Genomic DNA, 12128 nt, shown 5'->3' on the forward strand with positions numbered 1-12128 from the left:
TTCTCGTATACTACTGTTTAATATCGTTAGATTATTTATATATAACATTTGGTATCAGAGCCTGTCTGGTTGATTGTTATTGTCTAAAAATCAACATTAATTTCATATATATTAAGTTTTTTTTGTATATGCTTTGGTTTACAATTACATTCATCTTAATTCTTCAAATATGGATACATAATATGTCTATTTGGTTTTTATATAATTAAGCAAATTGTTGTGTATATTCTGGAATTATTTGTAATTGTTTTTCCATTCGGATAAAATTAATTGTGGTTGTTTTTTTAAACATTAAGCACATAATTAATTACCATTGATTTTGGGATGTTTGAATTATTTTTTCTCTGATTGCTTGAGTTTGCTGGAGAATTGTCCGGATGGTTATCTTTAGTTTTAGACGTCGGATCTTGGCCGGAAAAAATGGAGGCCGAGGCACAGGTTCCAAGCACACCTCGTCGGCGACCTCGGAGCTGATTTCGGACGCCGCCAGTGCACCGTTTTCTGGCAGCCACCATTAGTTCATGGTTTCAGCATGAGGAGACAGTTGTGCTTTTGCTTAAAGGCCACGATGGCTACAACAAGCACTGCGTGCGTCGCCGTGTTTCCGTTCGCCGCTTTCTGGGCGACGAAGAGAGTTGTAGTTGCGCGGAGCGGACGATGGGCAACGTCGCGGTTGGCGGCGGACGTCGGCGCTGCGAAGAGGAGAAACGACGGTGGTGAAACTGGATTCCCGACGACTTCATTGCTCCCTCTCCTCCTCCTGGCGGTGCCGGGCTTCGATTTGCTGTAGTTCTCCCTTGCAACTTCTGATGGCGCTGGTTATTCTCAAGGAGTTAGGTTTTTTACTTTGGTTGTTCAGGCTGCTAGGCATAAAGAGGAAGATGATGATGATGGAAATATATTTTGGGCCGGGTCTAACCCAGTCCACTATTTTTTTTAAATAAAATAAAATTCTGGGCCTATTTAGTATTTTGGACTTGCTTAAGCTTTCGTTCATCATATTTGGACTTCTTATAGTTTAATTGTTCAGTTTAATTTCTCCTTAATTCATTAATAAATTATCATTCAATTTGGGACAAATATTAAGTTTTAATTTACTGTTTGAATTTTCAATTTAATGTTAAGGTGCATATTAAATTGCTTCAAGTATTGCAATTTATCTAGTATATATGGGTTAATAATACATTAAATTATTAATATGCAAATCCAAGCATGCTACGTATATTTATAAATTATTTTTATAATTATGCATTCAGAACATCATGTTTTAAGAACGGATTTTGCATACTATTAACTCATAGTATATGAACTTCATTATTAAATATCACTAAATTTTGGATCCTTAGGCCAATTTTAGGCATTATGGCATGTTAAAGTAGCTTGTTTTGGTTTCCCCTTAATTTTGAGCACATTTTAGTTTTATGTATCTTTGGGACTTTAAAACCTATTTTGAACAAGCTATTTGGGACCTATATTGGGTCATTAAAATATGAATACCACCATTTTGATTGATATTTTTAATAATAATTATAGCTCTTTTATTTTATTATAACATGTTTATTAAGCTTTAATTATTACTATCATATTTTGTTAATGGTATTTATTGTTGGTAATAATATTAAGTTTTGGGTCTATTTCAGTACTAGACCATTTTTCGTCCATGTTATAATTCACTTGGGTCATTAAGGTTTATGAGCCTAATTTGAGTGATAAAGTGTTATAATTATTGGCTTGGCCTGTTTTGAGACTAGCAATAGTTTTATGGCAGTGGTAAATTGAGATTAGTATTTGGCATCCCTTAATTACAATTTTGCCTTTATTGTAATTATTATTAATTGACATTATTAATTATTTTATTTTTTAAAAAAAAAGAGGGATACCCTATATACACACTATTCCCTTCAAGTGAGGTTTGAACCTATCACTTCCCACTTAAGGGAACAACCAAGTACCAATGGACCACAAGCCACTTAGTTTATTAATTATTGTTCTTAAGTATAAGGACTAATCTTATTTAATTACCTTTCATAATAATTATTATTGTTTCATGGTAATCTGCTATATTTGGTACATTGGTACGATTACCACTTCATTTTACATAACTATTAATGTTGGTAATTAAGTTCTACCAATAAATTTTTAATGTACCATTAGATGCTGCATCGATGCTACTGACACCGACAGGCTTTAATATTATTATGATGAGTTTTAGGATTTCAAATTCAATCAATCAATTACATGATAGAGACCTATATGAAAGCATCCTCATAAGTCTCCTGAACTCTAGACTAGAAATAACAAACTAAGACTAAAGCAACATGAATATAAACTATACAATATAAAACTAATAACAATAATATAATGTCTAACACTCCCCCTCAAGCTCAAGGAGGGATAGAACAATATTGAGCTTGCTCCGTAGAGTCTGAAAACGCGCAGCAGGAAGTGGCTTGGTGAAGATGTCTGCAAGCTGCTCCTTGGTGGAAATAAAACTAACAATGAAATCCCCAGACGCAACCTTATCCCGTACGAAATGATAGTCGATTTCAACGTGTTTCGTGCGGGCATGGAAAACTGGATTCGCTGCAAGGTATGTGGCGCCAAGATTATCACACCAGAGTGTAGCCGGTTTACCGGTGGATAACCCTAACTCCCGAAGTAACGACACAATCCACGTAACTTCTGCAGAAACATCAGCTAGGCCTTTATACTCAGCCTCTGTGGAGGACATTGCTACAGTGCGTTGCTTGCGAGACACCCACGAAATGAAGTTGCTCCCTAAGAAGACTGCATAACCGCTGGTAGACTTCCTATCAATCGGGCAGCCGGCCCAGTCTGAGTCAGAAAAGGCATGCAGATCGGCCGACGATGACGGTGTGATGCGGAGACCATAGTCCTGAGTTGTAACACCCCAGATTTTCAAGACATTTAAAACTTATAAACTAAAGGTATTATCTCATTAAATCCCAAAACGTAATACAAGTGTACGGGGTGCTATGCCACACCTGAGCTAGAGAACCCAGGTGCACAGGCTAACTAACTAATATCCTCAATAGTGTAAATGCATAATATGGCACGCAGGCCGAAAAAGGGAACTATCTACTTCTATGTTCCGAGTTCTAGTGCGCTCCAGTGACTTATTCTTCTGTGCCTGAAAGCCAAATATATCTGTTCAGCGAGAGATGCTGGTAACCCACTCCAACGCGTTGAAATACAATACATATAGAGATATATATATATAGATATACGAAAACCATTATGAGCATGAAGATATATCCTACGAACTCTAGCTTTTAAAACCGGGAATGACTCAACAGTTAAGGCTAGACGCCAGCAGTAGACATAGCAAGCATAAGCATTTCACAATAGATAAAGCAGTTACAACAAGGCATAAACGGTAATCATAATCCCATCATAAACTATCCCCAATATGAAACCCATAGTCACATCCCACGGCATCATAGTCACAACTCGTCCATATCACACGCATAATGCACATTGTTGGCGCCACGGGACCGATCGCATGCCCATACATGAGGGTCAGCGCATATAGCTCCGACACAGCCCCGCAGCACCATGCCCCGTATCACAACACGGGAGGTCGATCGCAACCGACCGATGAACCGCAGCTCATCATAATGTTTGATCGCAACCAAACAGTGGACCGCAGCCCAAGAGAGTGTCATCTGACCGCAGCCAGGATAAAGGACGAACCGCAGCTCGTATAGAAACGTTTGATCTCAACCAAACGGTGGACCGCAGCCCAAGAGAATGTCATCTGACCGCAGCCAGGAATACCAATCTGACCGCAGCCAGCTTCTGAACCGCAGCTCAGGATAACCAATCCGATCGCAACCGAATTGGGGTAGCACACACACATAACACATAGCAAGCACATGCAACCCACATTACACATTAGGAAGGGGGAGAAAACGTATAACAAAACCTATGCGTGATCCATCACATACTAAGAATAGTCCTAAGGGGTTCATACTTTCTTCACCTAGGTCAACGGGATACCAATTCATCTAGCATGCGATATAACAGACTCATAAACCTACGAACGGTACCCGAAACATCAAACTAGACATAGGCACGACAAACGGGGTCCGTTGGGACACCACGGGGATCGGGGAAGCCGAGGTCCCGGGTGGGGTGAGATTCCAGCGGGTAGCCGGTGGGTGGGGGTCCACCCGCCGGCTGCCCGCTGCCGGAGCTACCCGAGATTGCCGCGGGTAGGTGGCGGGTCCCCTACCCCCACCTACCCCCCACTGACTCTTTTCACCACTTTTCGTCCCGGGAACCGTTGTGGAACCCGAAACCATGCTTAGACACTTTTCAACGTAATTAACGACAACACATAGACAATTAACGGATCAAATACGATAGACGAACGGCACATAACCTAACATGCTTTTCTAATCATAATCAACACCCAAACATGCGATTTCCCACCCGATAATCCAAGAATAAGATCATACGATACAACCTAGGGTTCTAATCACTTTTATATCAACAAGAATACGGTTCGTCTTCTAATTGCAAGATTCGGTAGGAACAACACATAATCATCAAGGATACCAATTAATCATCAAGAACATCATAATCATCAAGAACAACACATAATCATCAAGAATCCCAATTATTCATCAAGAACATCATAATCATCAAGAAACTCCCAGTATCAAGATTATCAAGATTCCCCATGGAATCATTAAATCAACATCAATAATAATCATAGTAATTCGCCATTTACAATCATATGGGGGAAACCCTAAGGGGAAATCATAGCTATGAAAATAGGTTTTGTTGAGACATGGGTTACCTCTTAGCCTTAATTAATTCCTTGGCTATGAAGGATCTTTCTTTAAGCTTTCTTGCTTTCTTGATTTCTTCTAAGGGAATTCTTGGAGCTCTCCTGCGGTGGTGGGGCGTCTAGGCGTGTGGGGGTTCTAGGTGCTCCCTAAGTTCCCTATTTATAGATCCAAGGGTTTATTTAGAGTTTAATCCTATTGGGGTTAGGGGTTGGGTTTATATATTTGGGCCCATGGGCTATGGTGGCCTTTTTCCCTAATTAATCATTATAATTTATTCTTTCTCCTGGGTTATTAATTAATTAATTAATCAGTTGGTTTTAGGATTCGTAACACGGGGTGTTACACTCTCCCCCCCTTAACAGGAAGCTTCGTCCCCGAAGCTTGGCCCCGGGTGAAAAAAAAAGAAAGTTTTCTCTTAGTTACCTGGAGTGAACAGCTCGGGGTATCGCTCCTTCATCGTGTCCTTAAGTTCCCATGTGGCTTCCTCGGTCCCGTGGTTGGTCCAGAGGACCTTCACCATTTCCATGACTCCGTTCCGGGTATTTCTTGTTTTGGTGTCCAGGATTCTTACGGGTTTCTCTTCGTATACTAGTGACTCGTCGAGGTCCACGGTCTCGTGTTGGAGTACGTGGCTTGGATCGTGTATGTATTTCTTTAGCTGAGATATGTGGAACACGTTGTGTACTCGTTCTAGCTCCACGGGTAAGGCGAGACGGTAGGCCAAGTCTCCGATTCTCTCCACGATTTCGTAAGGGCCGATGAACCGGGGGCTGAGTTTTCCTTTTCTCCCGAACCTCATTACCCCTCGTGTGGGCGAGATCCTTAGCCAGACCTTGTCCCCGAGGTTGAATTCGGCTTGCTTCCTCTTTAGGTCGGCGTAAGACTTCTGGCGATCTTGGGCGGCCTTCATCCTTTCCTGGATGTGTTTGACCTTAGCTATGGTGTCCTGTAGGTATTGGGGCCCAGTGTTACCGGGTTGACCATATCTTCCCAACATAATGGGGTTCTACATTTCTGACCATACAGTGCTTCGTAGGGTGCCATGCGAATGCTCGCGTGGTAGCTGTTGTTGTACGAGAACTCGATGAGGTCTAGGTGTTCTTCTCACGTCCCTCGGAAGTCGAGCGTGCAGGCTCTTAGCATGTCTTCGAGGGTTTGGATGGTTCTTTCGGTTTGGCCGTCTGTGGTGGGGTGAAAGGCTGTGCTTAGCTTTAGTTGCGTCCCCAACGCCGCTTGTAGTGACTTCCAGAATTGCGAGAGGAACCTGGAATCTCGGTCGGACACAATGTTTCGGGGAACTCCGTGGTATTTCACTACCCAGTTTACGTAAGCTTGGGCTAGTTGCGTCATCGTCCATGTTTCTTTCATGGCAATGAATCGCGCTGTCTTGGTCAGTCGATCCACTATGACCCAGATTTTATCCTTACCGGTTTTCGTTGGGGGTAGCCCTCCGACGAAGTCCATGGATATGGAATCCCATTTTCCTTGTGGTATTTCAAGGGGTTGTACGAGTCCCTTGGGTTTGCATCGTTCGGCTTTTACCCTTTGGCAATTCAGACACTTGGCCACAAAGTCTACGATTTCCTTTTTCATATTCGGCCACCAAAACGATTTCTTTACGTCTTGGTATAATTTGTCACCGCCTGGGTGGACGGAGTAAGGGGAGTTGTGTCCTTCCTCCAAGATCCGCTGTTTCAAGTGGGGGTGCGTTGAGGGTACACACCACCTCCCTTTGTAGCGGAGGCTGCCGTCTGGGTGTGCTTCGAAGGGGCCCTCTTTCCCTCGAGTTAGGTCGTGGCGGATTTTATCTAGTTCCGGGTCCTGTTGTTGTCCCGATTTGATTTCCTCGAAGAGGGTGGGCACGACCTGTGTGTTGAGTAGATAGGCATTGGGGTGAGTTTGTCCCTGCTCTATTATTTCCAAGTGTAGCCTTTGGAAGTCCCTGTACAGATGGTCCGGTAGGACCCACGTGGTGTTAAGGGAATGATTCGTCTTTCGGCTTAGGGCGTCCGCCACTACGTTGGCTTTTCCCTCGTGGTATTGAATGTCTAGGTCGTAGTCCTTTATGAGTTCCAGCCATCTTCGTTGTCTCATGTTTAGGTCTTTTTGAGTAAAGATGTACTTCAGGCTCTTATGGTTGGTGTAGATCTTGCATTGTACCCCATACAGGTAGTGCCTCCAGATTTTCAGTGCGAATACGATAGCGGCTAGCTCGAGGTCATGGGTGGGGTAATTCTCTTTGTGGGTTTTGAGTTGCCTGGATGCGTAAGCTATTACCTTGCCATTTTGCATTAGTACGCATCCTAACCCCTTCTTGGATGCGTCGCTGTAGACTTCAAACCCTTCCGATCCGGAGGGTATGGCTAGCACGGGTGCAGTGGTTAGTTTATCCTTTAATTCTTGGAAGGCCGAGATGCAGCCGTTGTCCCAACGGAAGGGGGTTTCCTTTTTCATGAGCTTACTGAGGGGTTGGGCTATCTTGGTGAAGTCGGGTACGAACCTCCTGTAGTAGCCCGCTAGACCTAGGAAGCTTCGGATTTCCGAGAGTGAGTTTGGCGTGGTCCATTCTTTAACGGCGCGAATCTTAGCGGGGTCCACCCTAATCCCTTCTTTGGTTATCACGTGGCCCAAGAAGGCTACGCTGTCTTGCCAGAATTCGCACTTGGAGAATTTAGCGTAGAGTTGGTTCTCCCTGAGGGTTTGCAGAGATATGCGAAGGTGCTTCTCATGTTCTTCTTTATTTCGGGAGTAGACTAGGATGTCGTCAATGAACACGATGACGAAGTCATCCAGGTGAGGTCGGAATACTCGATTCATGAGGTCCATGAATATGGCAGGCGCGTTAGTGAGGCCGAAAGGCATTACGGTAAACTCGTAGTGGCCGTAACGTGTCCGGAAGGCCGTTTTCTGGATGTCTGGTTTGGCCACTTGGATTTGGTGATACCCGGATCTTAGGTCGATCTTTGAGAATACCCCTGCCCCTTTGAGTTGGTCAAATAAGTCATCTATTCGGGGAAGGGGGTACCTATTCTTTATAGTAACTTGGTTGAGTTCTCGGTAGTCGATGCACAGGCGCATGCTCCCATCCTTCTTCTTAACGAATAGTACCGGTGCTCCCCATGGGGAGGTGCTGGGTCGGATGTAACCTTTATCTAGCAGTTCTTGGAGTTGCGTTTTCAGTTCCTTCATTTCCTTTGGTGCTAGCCTGTAGGGTGGTTTAGAGATCGGGGCGGCGCCCGGTATGAGGTCTATGGTGAACTCGACTTCTCTGGCCGGGGGTGCCCCGGGAATTTCGTCTGGGAAGACGTCGGTGAACTCGTTTACCACTGGGATGGCTTGTGGTTCGGGTGTTTTGGCGTTGAGGTCTTCGACTGAGCATAAGAAGGCCTCGTTTCCTTGGCCCAGATACTTCTTAATTTTCATCATGTTTATCAGCTTGATCCCTGGATTCTGGCGGGCACTGCGGTACGACACCCTCTTACCGTTTGGCCCTCGTAGGACCACTTTCTGCTCTCCGCACAGGATTTGCGCTTGGAACTTCCCTAGCCAATCCATGCCCAAGATTACTTGCATCCCATCTAATTGAAACTGGATCAGGTTACTGGGAAATTCCACTCCCTGAATGGTGATCATTACATGCTAGTACATGCGATCACATTTTATGACCTCGCCTGAGGCCACCTTGACTTGGAGTCGGACCTTGGTGGTGGCGTTAAGGCCGAGCTGGGCGGCGAACTCGGTTGCTATAAACGAGTTGGTAGCCCCTGAGTCAAATAATATGATGGCTAGGGTGGCGTGTACTAGGAAGGTTCCGGAGACTATGTTGCTATCTCCGATCCTGGCCTTGCTTAGGGTGAGGATCCTTCCCCGGGTAGTCGGCGCGATGGTTTGGTCAAGTGGGGCGGTTTTGGGGTTCTTAGGTTCCTTGGCGAGAATTGGACGACTTCCTTCGGGTTTCCTTTTATACCCTAGTTGCGTCCCTGGAGGCGGGTTCGCTACCTGTTGTAGCTGACATGCCTTGGCATAGGCCTCTCCGAGGGTCTTCGGTTCTTGGGTGGACAAGGCCCTCTGGTGTTCGGGCTTAAGGCCTGTTAGGAATTTCCTGACTTTGATCCCTTCGGTGGGTACTAGCTCGGGGGCGAGGCGAGCCAGTCGGCAGAATCGTTGGTAGTATTCTGAGACCGGGGCCGTCCCCTGTCTTAGATTGAGAAATTCCTCGCACATGGCGGCTTTCAGGTGGTTGGGGTAGAACTGTTCTCGTAACTGCGTCTTTAAGCCCTCCCAGTTGAATCCGGGGTCTTGTTCGTACATAGGCCCCTCGCGGGCCCACCAGCTGTCGGCCTCGTGCCTGAAGTAGAAGGAGGCTATCCTGACCCGGTGGCGTTCGGGGCATTGGGTCGTCCTGAACACCTTGTCGAATGTCTCAATCCATTCCTCGAGGGTTGTGGGGTCTTCGTCTCCCGAGAGGGTGGGTGGTTGATGTGCCGAGACTTGGTGGTGGATTTCCAAGTTCTCGTCTGTTGGCAGAGGTTGGGGAACGATAGTACTTAGTGCCTGGGCAATTTGGGTCAGGCGTTGTAGGGTTTGAGTCAAGATTTCTTGAGAGGGGTGTCTCGGTGTTCCTGACTGTTTCTTCTTGGGTGCCATCCTGGTGATTAAAGGTTGATGTTATTTTGTGTTTCAACTTGATATAATAAGTGGGGAAGAGATTTCTAATATTAGAGAGGGATGAAGTGCGGGGTGATGTGTAGGTTTCACAATCTCACTGCGCATCCTACGATTCCTGAAGCCTATGTTCCTAGATACCTGGAGTTCAAGCCTAATGTCCTAAAGTCCGGTCTTAAGAGTCTTTTCCTGGGGTCAAACTTAGGCTCTGATACCAACTGTAACACCCCAGATTTTCAAGACATTTAAAACTTATAAACTAAAGGTATTATCTCATTAAATCCCAAAACGTAATACAAGTGTACGGGGTGCTATGCCACACCTGAGCTAGAGAACCCAGGTGCACAGGCTAACTAACTAATATCCTCAATAGTGTAAATGCATAATATGGCACGCAGACCGAAAAAGGGAACTATCTACTTCTATGTTCCGAGTTCTAGCGCGCTCCAGTGACTTATTCTTCTGTGCCTGAAAGCCAAATATATCTGTTCAGCGAGAGATGCTGGTAACCCACTCCAACGCGTTGAAATACAATACATATAGAGATATATATATATATAGATATACGAAAAACATTATGAGCATGAAGATATATCCTACGAACTCTAGCTTTTAAAACTGGGAATGACTCAACAGTTAAGGCTAGACGCCAGCAGTAGACATAGCAAGCATAAGCATTTCACAATAGATAAAGCAGTTACAACAAGGCATAAACGGTAATCATAATCCCACCATAAACTATCCCCAATATGAAACCCATAGTCACATCCCACGGCATCATAGTCACAACTTGTCCATATCACACGCATAATGCACATTGTTGGCGCCACGGGACCGATCGCATGCCCATACATGAGGGTCAGCGCATATAGCTCTGACACAGCCCCGCAGCACCATGCCCCGTATCGCAACACGGGGAGGTCGATCGCAACCGACCGATGAACCGCAGCTCATCATAATGTTTGATCGCAACCAAACAGTGGACCGCAGCCCAAGAGAGTGTCATCTGACCGCAACCAGGATAAAGGACGAACCGCAGCTCGTATAGAAACGTTTGATCGCAACCAAACGGTGGACCGCAGCCCAAGAGAATGTCATCTGACCGCAGCCAGGAATACCAATCTGACCGCAGCTCAGGATAACCAATCCGATCGCAACCGAATTGGGGTAGCACACACACATAACACATAGCAAGCACATGCAACCCACATTACACATTAGGAAGGGGGAGAAAACGTATAACAAAACCTATGCGTGATCCATCACATACTAAGAATAGTCCTAAGGGGTTCATACTTTCTTCACCTAGGTCAACGGGATACCAATTCATCTAGCATGCGATATAACAGACTCATAAACCTACGAACGGTACCCGAAACATCAAACTAGACATAGGCACGACAAACGGGGTCCGTTGGGACACCACGGGGATCGGGAAAACATCAAACGGGGAAGCCGAGGTCCCGGGTGGGGTGAGATTCCAGCGGGTAGCTGGTGGGTGGGGGTCCACCCGTCGGCTGCCCGCCGGCTGTCACTGTTCCGGGCAGCGGGTGCCCGGCGGGCAGCTGCCCGCCCGCCGGCTGCCCGCTGCCGGAGCTACCCGAGATTGCCGCAGGTAGGTGGCGGGTCCCCTACCCCCACCTACCCCCCACTGACTCTTTTCACCACTTTTCGTCCCGGGAACCGTTGTGGAACCCGAAACCATGCTTAGACACTTTTCAACGTAATTAACGACAACACATAGACAATTAACGGATCAAATACGATAGACGAACGGCACATAACCTAACATGCTTTTCTAATCATAATCAACACCCAAACATGCGATTTCCCACCCGATAATCCAAGAATAAGATCATACGATACAACCTAGGGTTCTAATCACTTTTATATCAACAAGAATACGGTTCGTCTTCTAATTGCAAGATTCGGTAGGAACAACACATAATCATCAAGGATACCAATTAATCATCAAGAACATCATAATCATCAAGAACAACACATAATCATCAAGAATCCCAATTATTCATCAAGAACATCATAATCATCAAGAAACTCCCAGTATCAAGATTATCAAGATTCCCCATGGAATCATTAAATCAACATCAATAATAATCATAGTAATTCGCCATTTACAATCATATGGGGGAAACCCTAAGGGGAAATCATAGCTATGAAAATAGGTTTTGTTGAGACATGGGTTACCTCTTAGCCTTAATTAATTCCTTGGCTATGAAGGATCTTTCTTTAAGCTTTCTTGCTTTCTTGATTTCTTCTAAGGGAATTCTTGGAGCTCTCCTGCGGTGGTGGGGCGTCTAGGCGTGTGGGGGTTCTAGGTGCTCCCTAAATTCCCTATTTATAGATCCAAGGGTTTATTTAGAGTTTAATCCTATTGGGGTTAGGGGTTGGGTTTATATATTTGGGCCCATGGGCTATGGTGGCCTTTTTCCCTAATTAATCATTATAATTTATTCTTTCTCCTGGGTTATTAATTAATTAATTAATCAGTTGGTTTTAGGATTCGTAACACGGGGTGTTACATGAGTCCCCTTGACATAACGGAGAACCCGCTTCAATGCGGCCCAATTATCCTCAGTCGGCGAGTGCATGAACTGGCATAACCTGTTGACAGAGAAGGAAAGATCT

This window comes from Ipomoea nil, unplaced genomic scaffold (assembly GCF_001879475.1).
Source record: "Ipomoea nil cultivar Tokyo-kokei standard unplaced genomic scaffold, Asagao_1.1 scaffold0276, whole genome shotgun sequence".
In the NCBI taxonomy this organism is placed as follows: Eukaryota; Viridiplantae; Streptophyta; class Magnoliopsida; order Solanales; family Convolvulaceae; genus Ipomoea; species Ipomoea nil.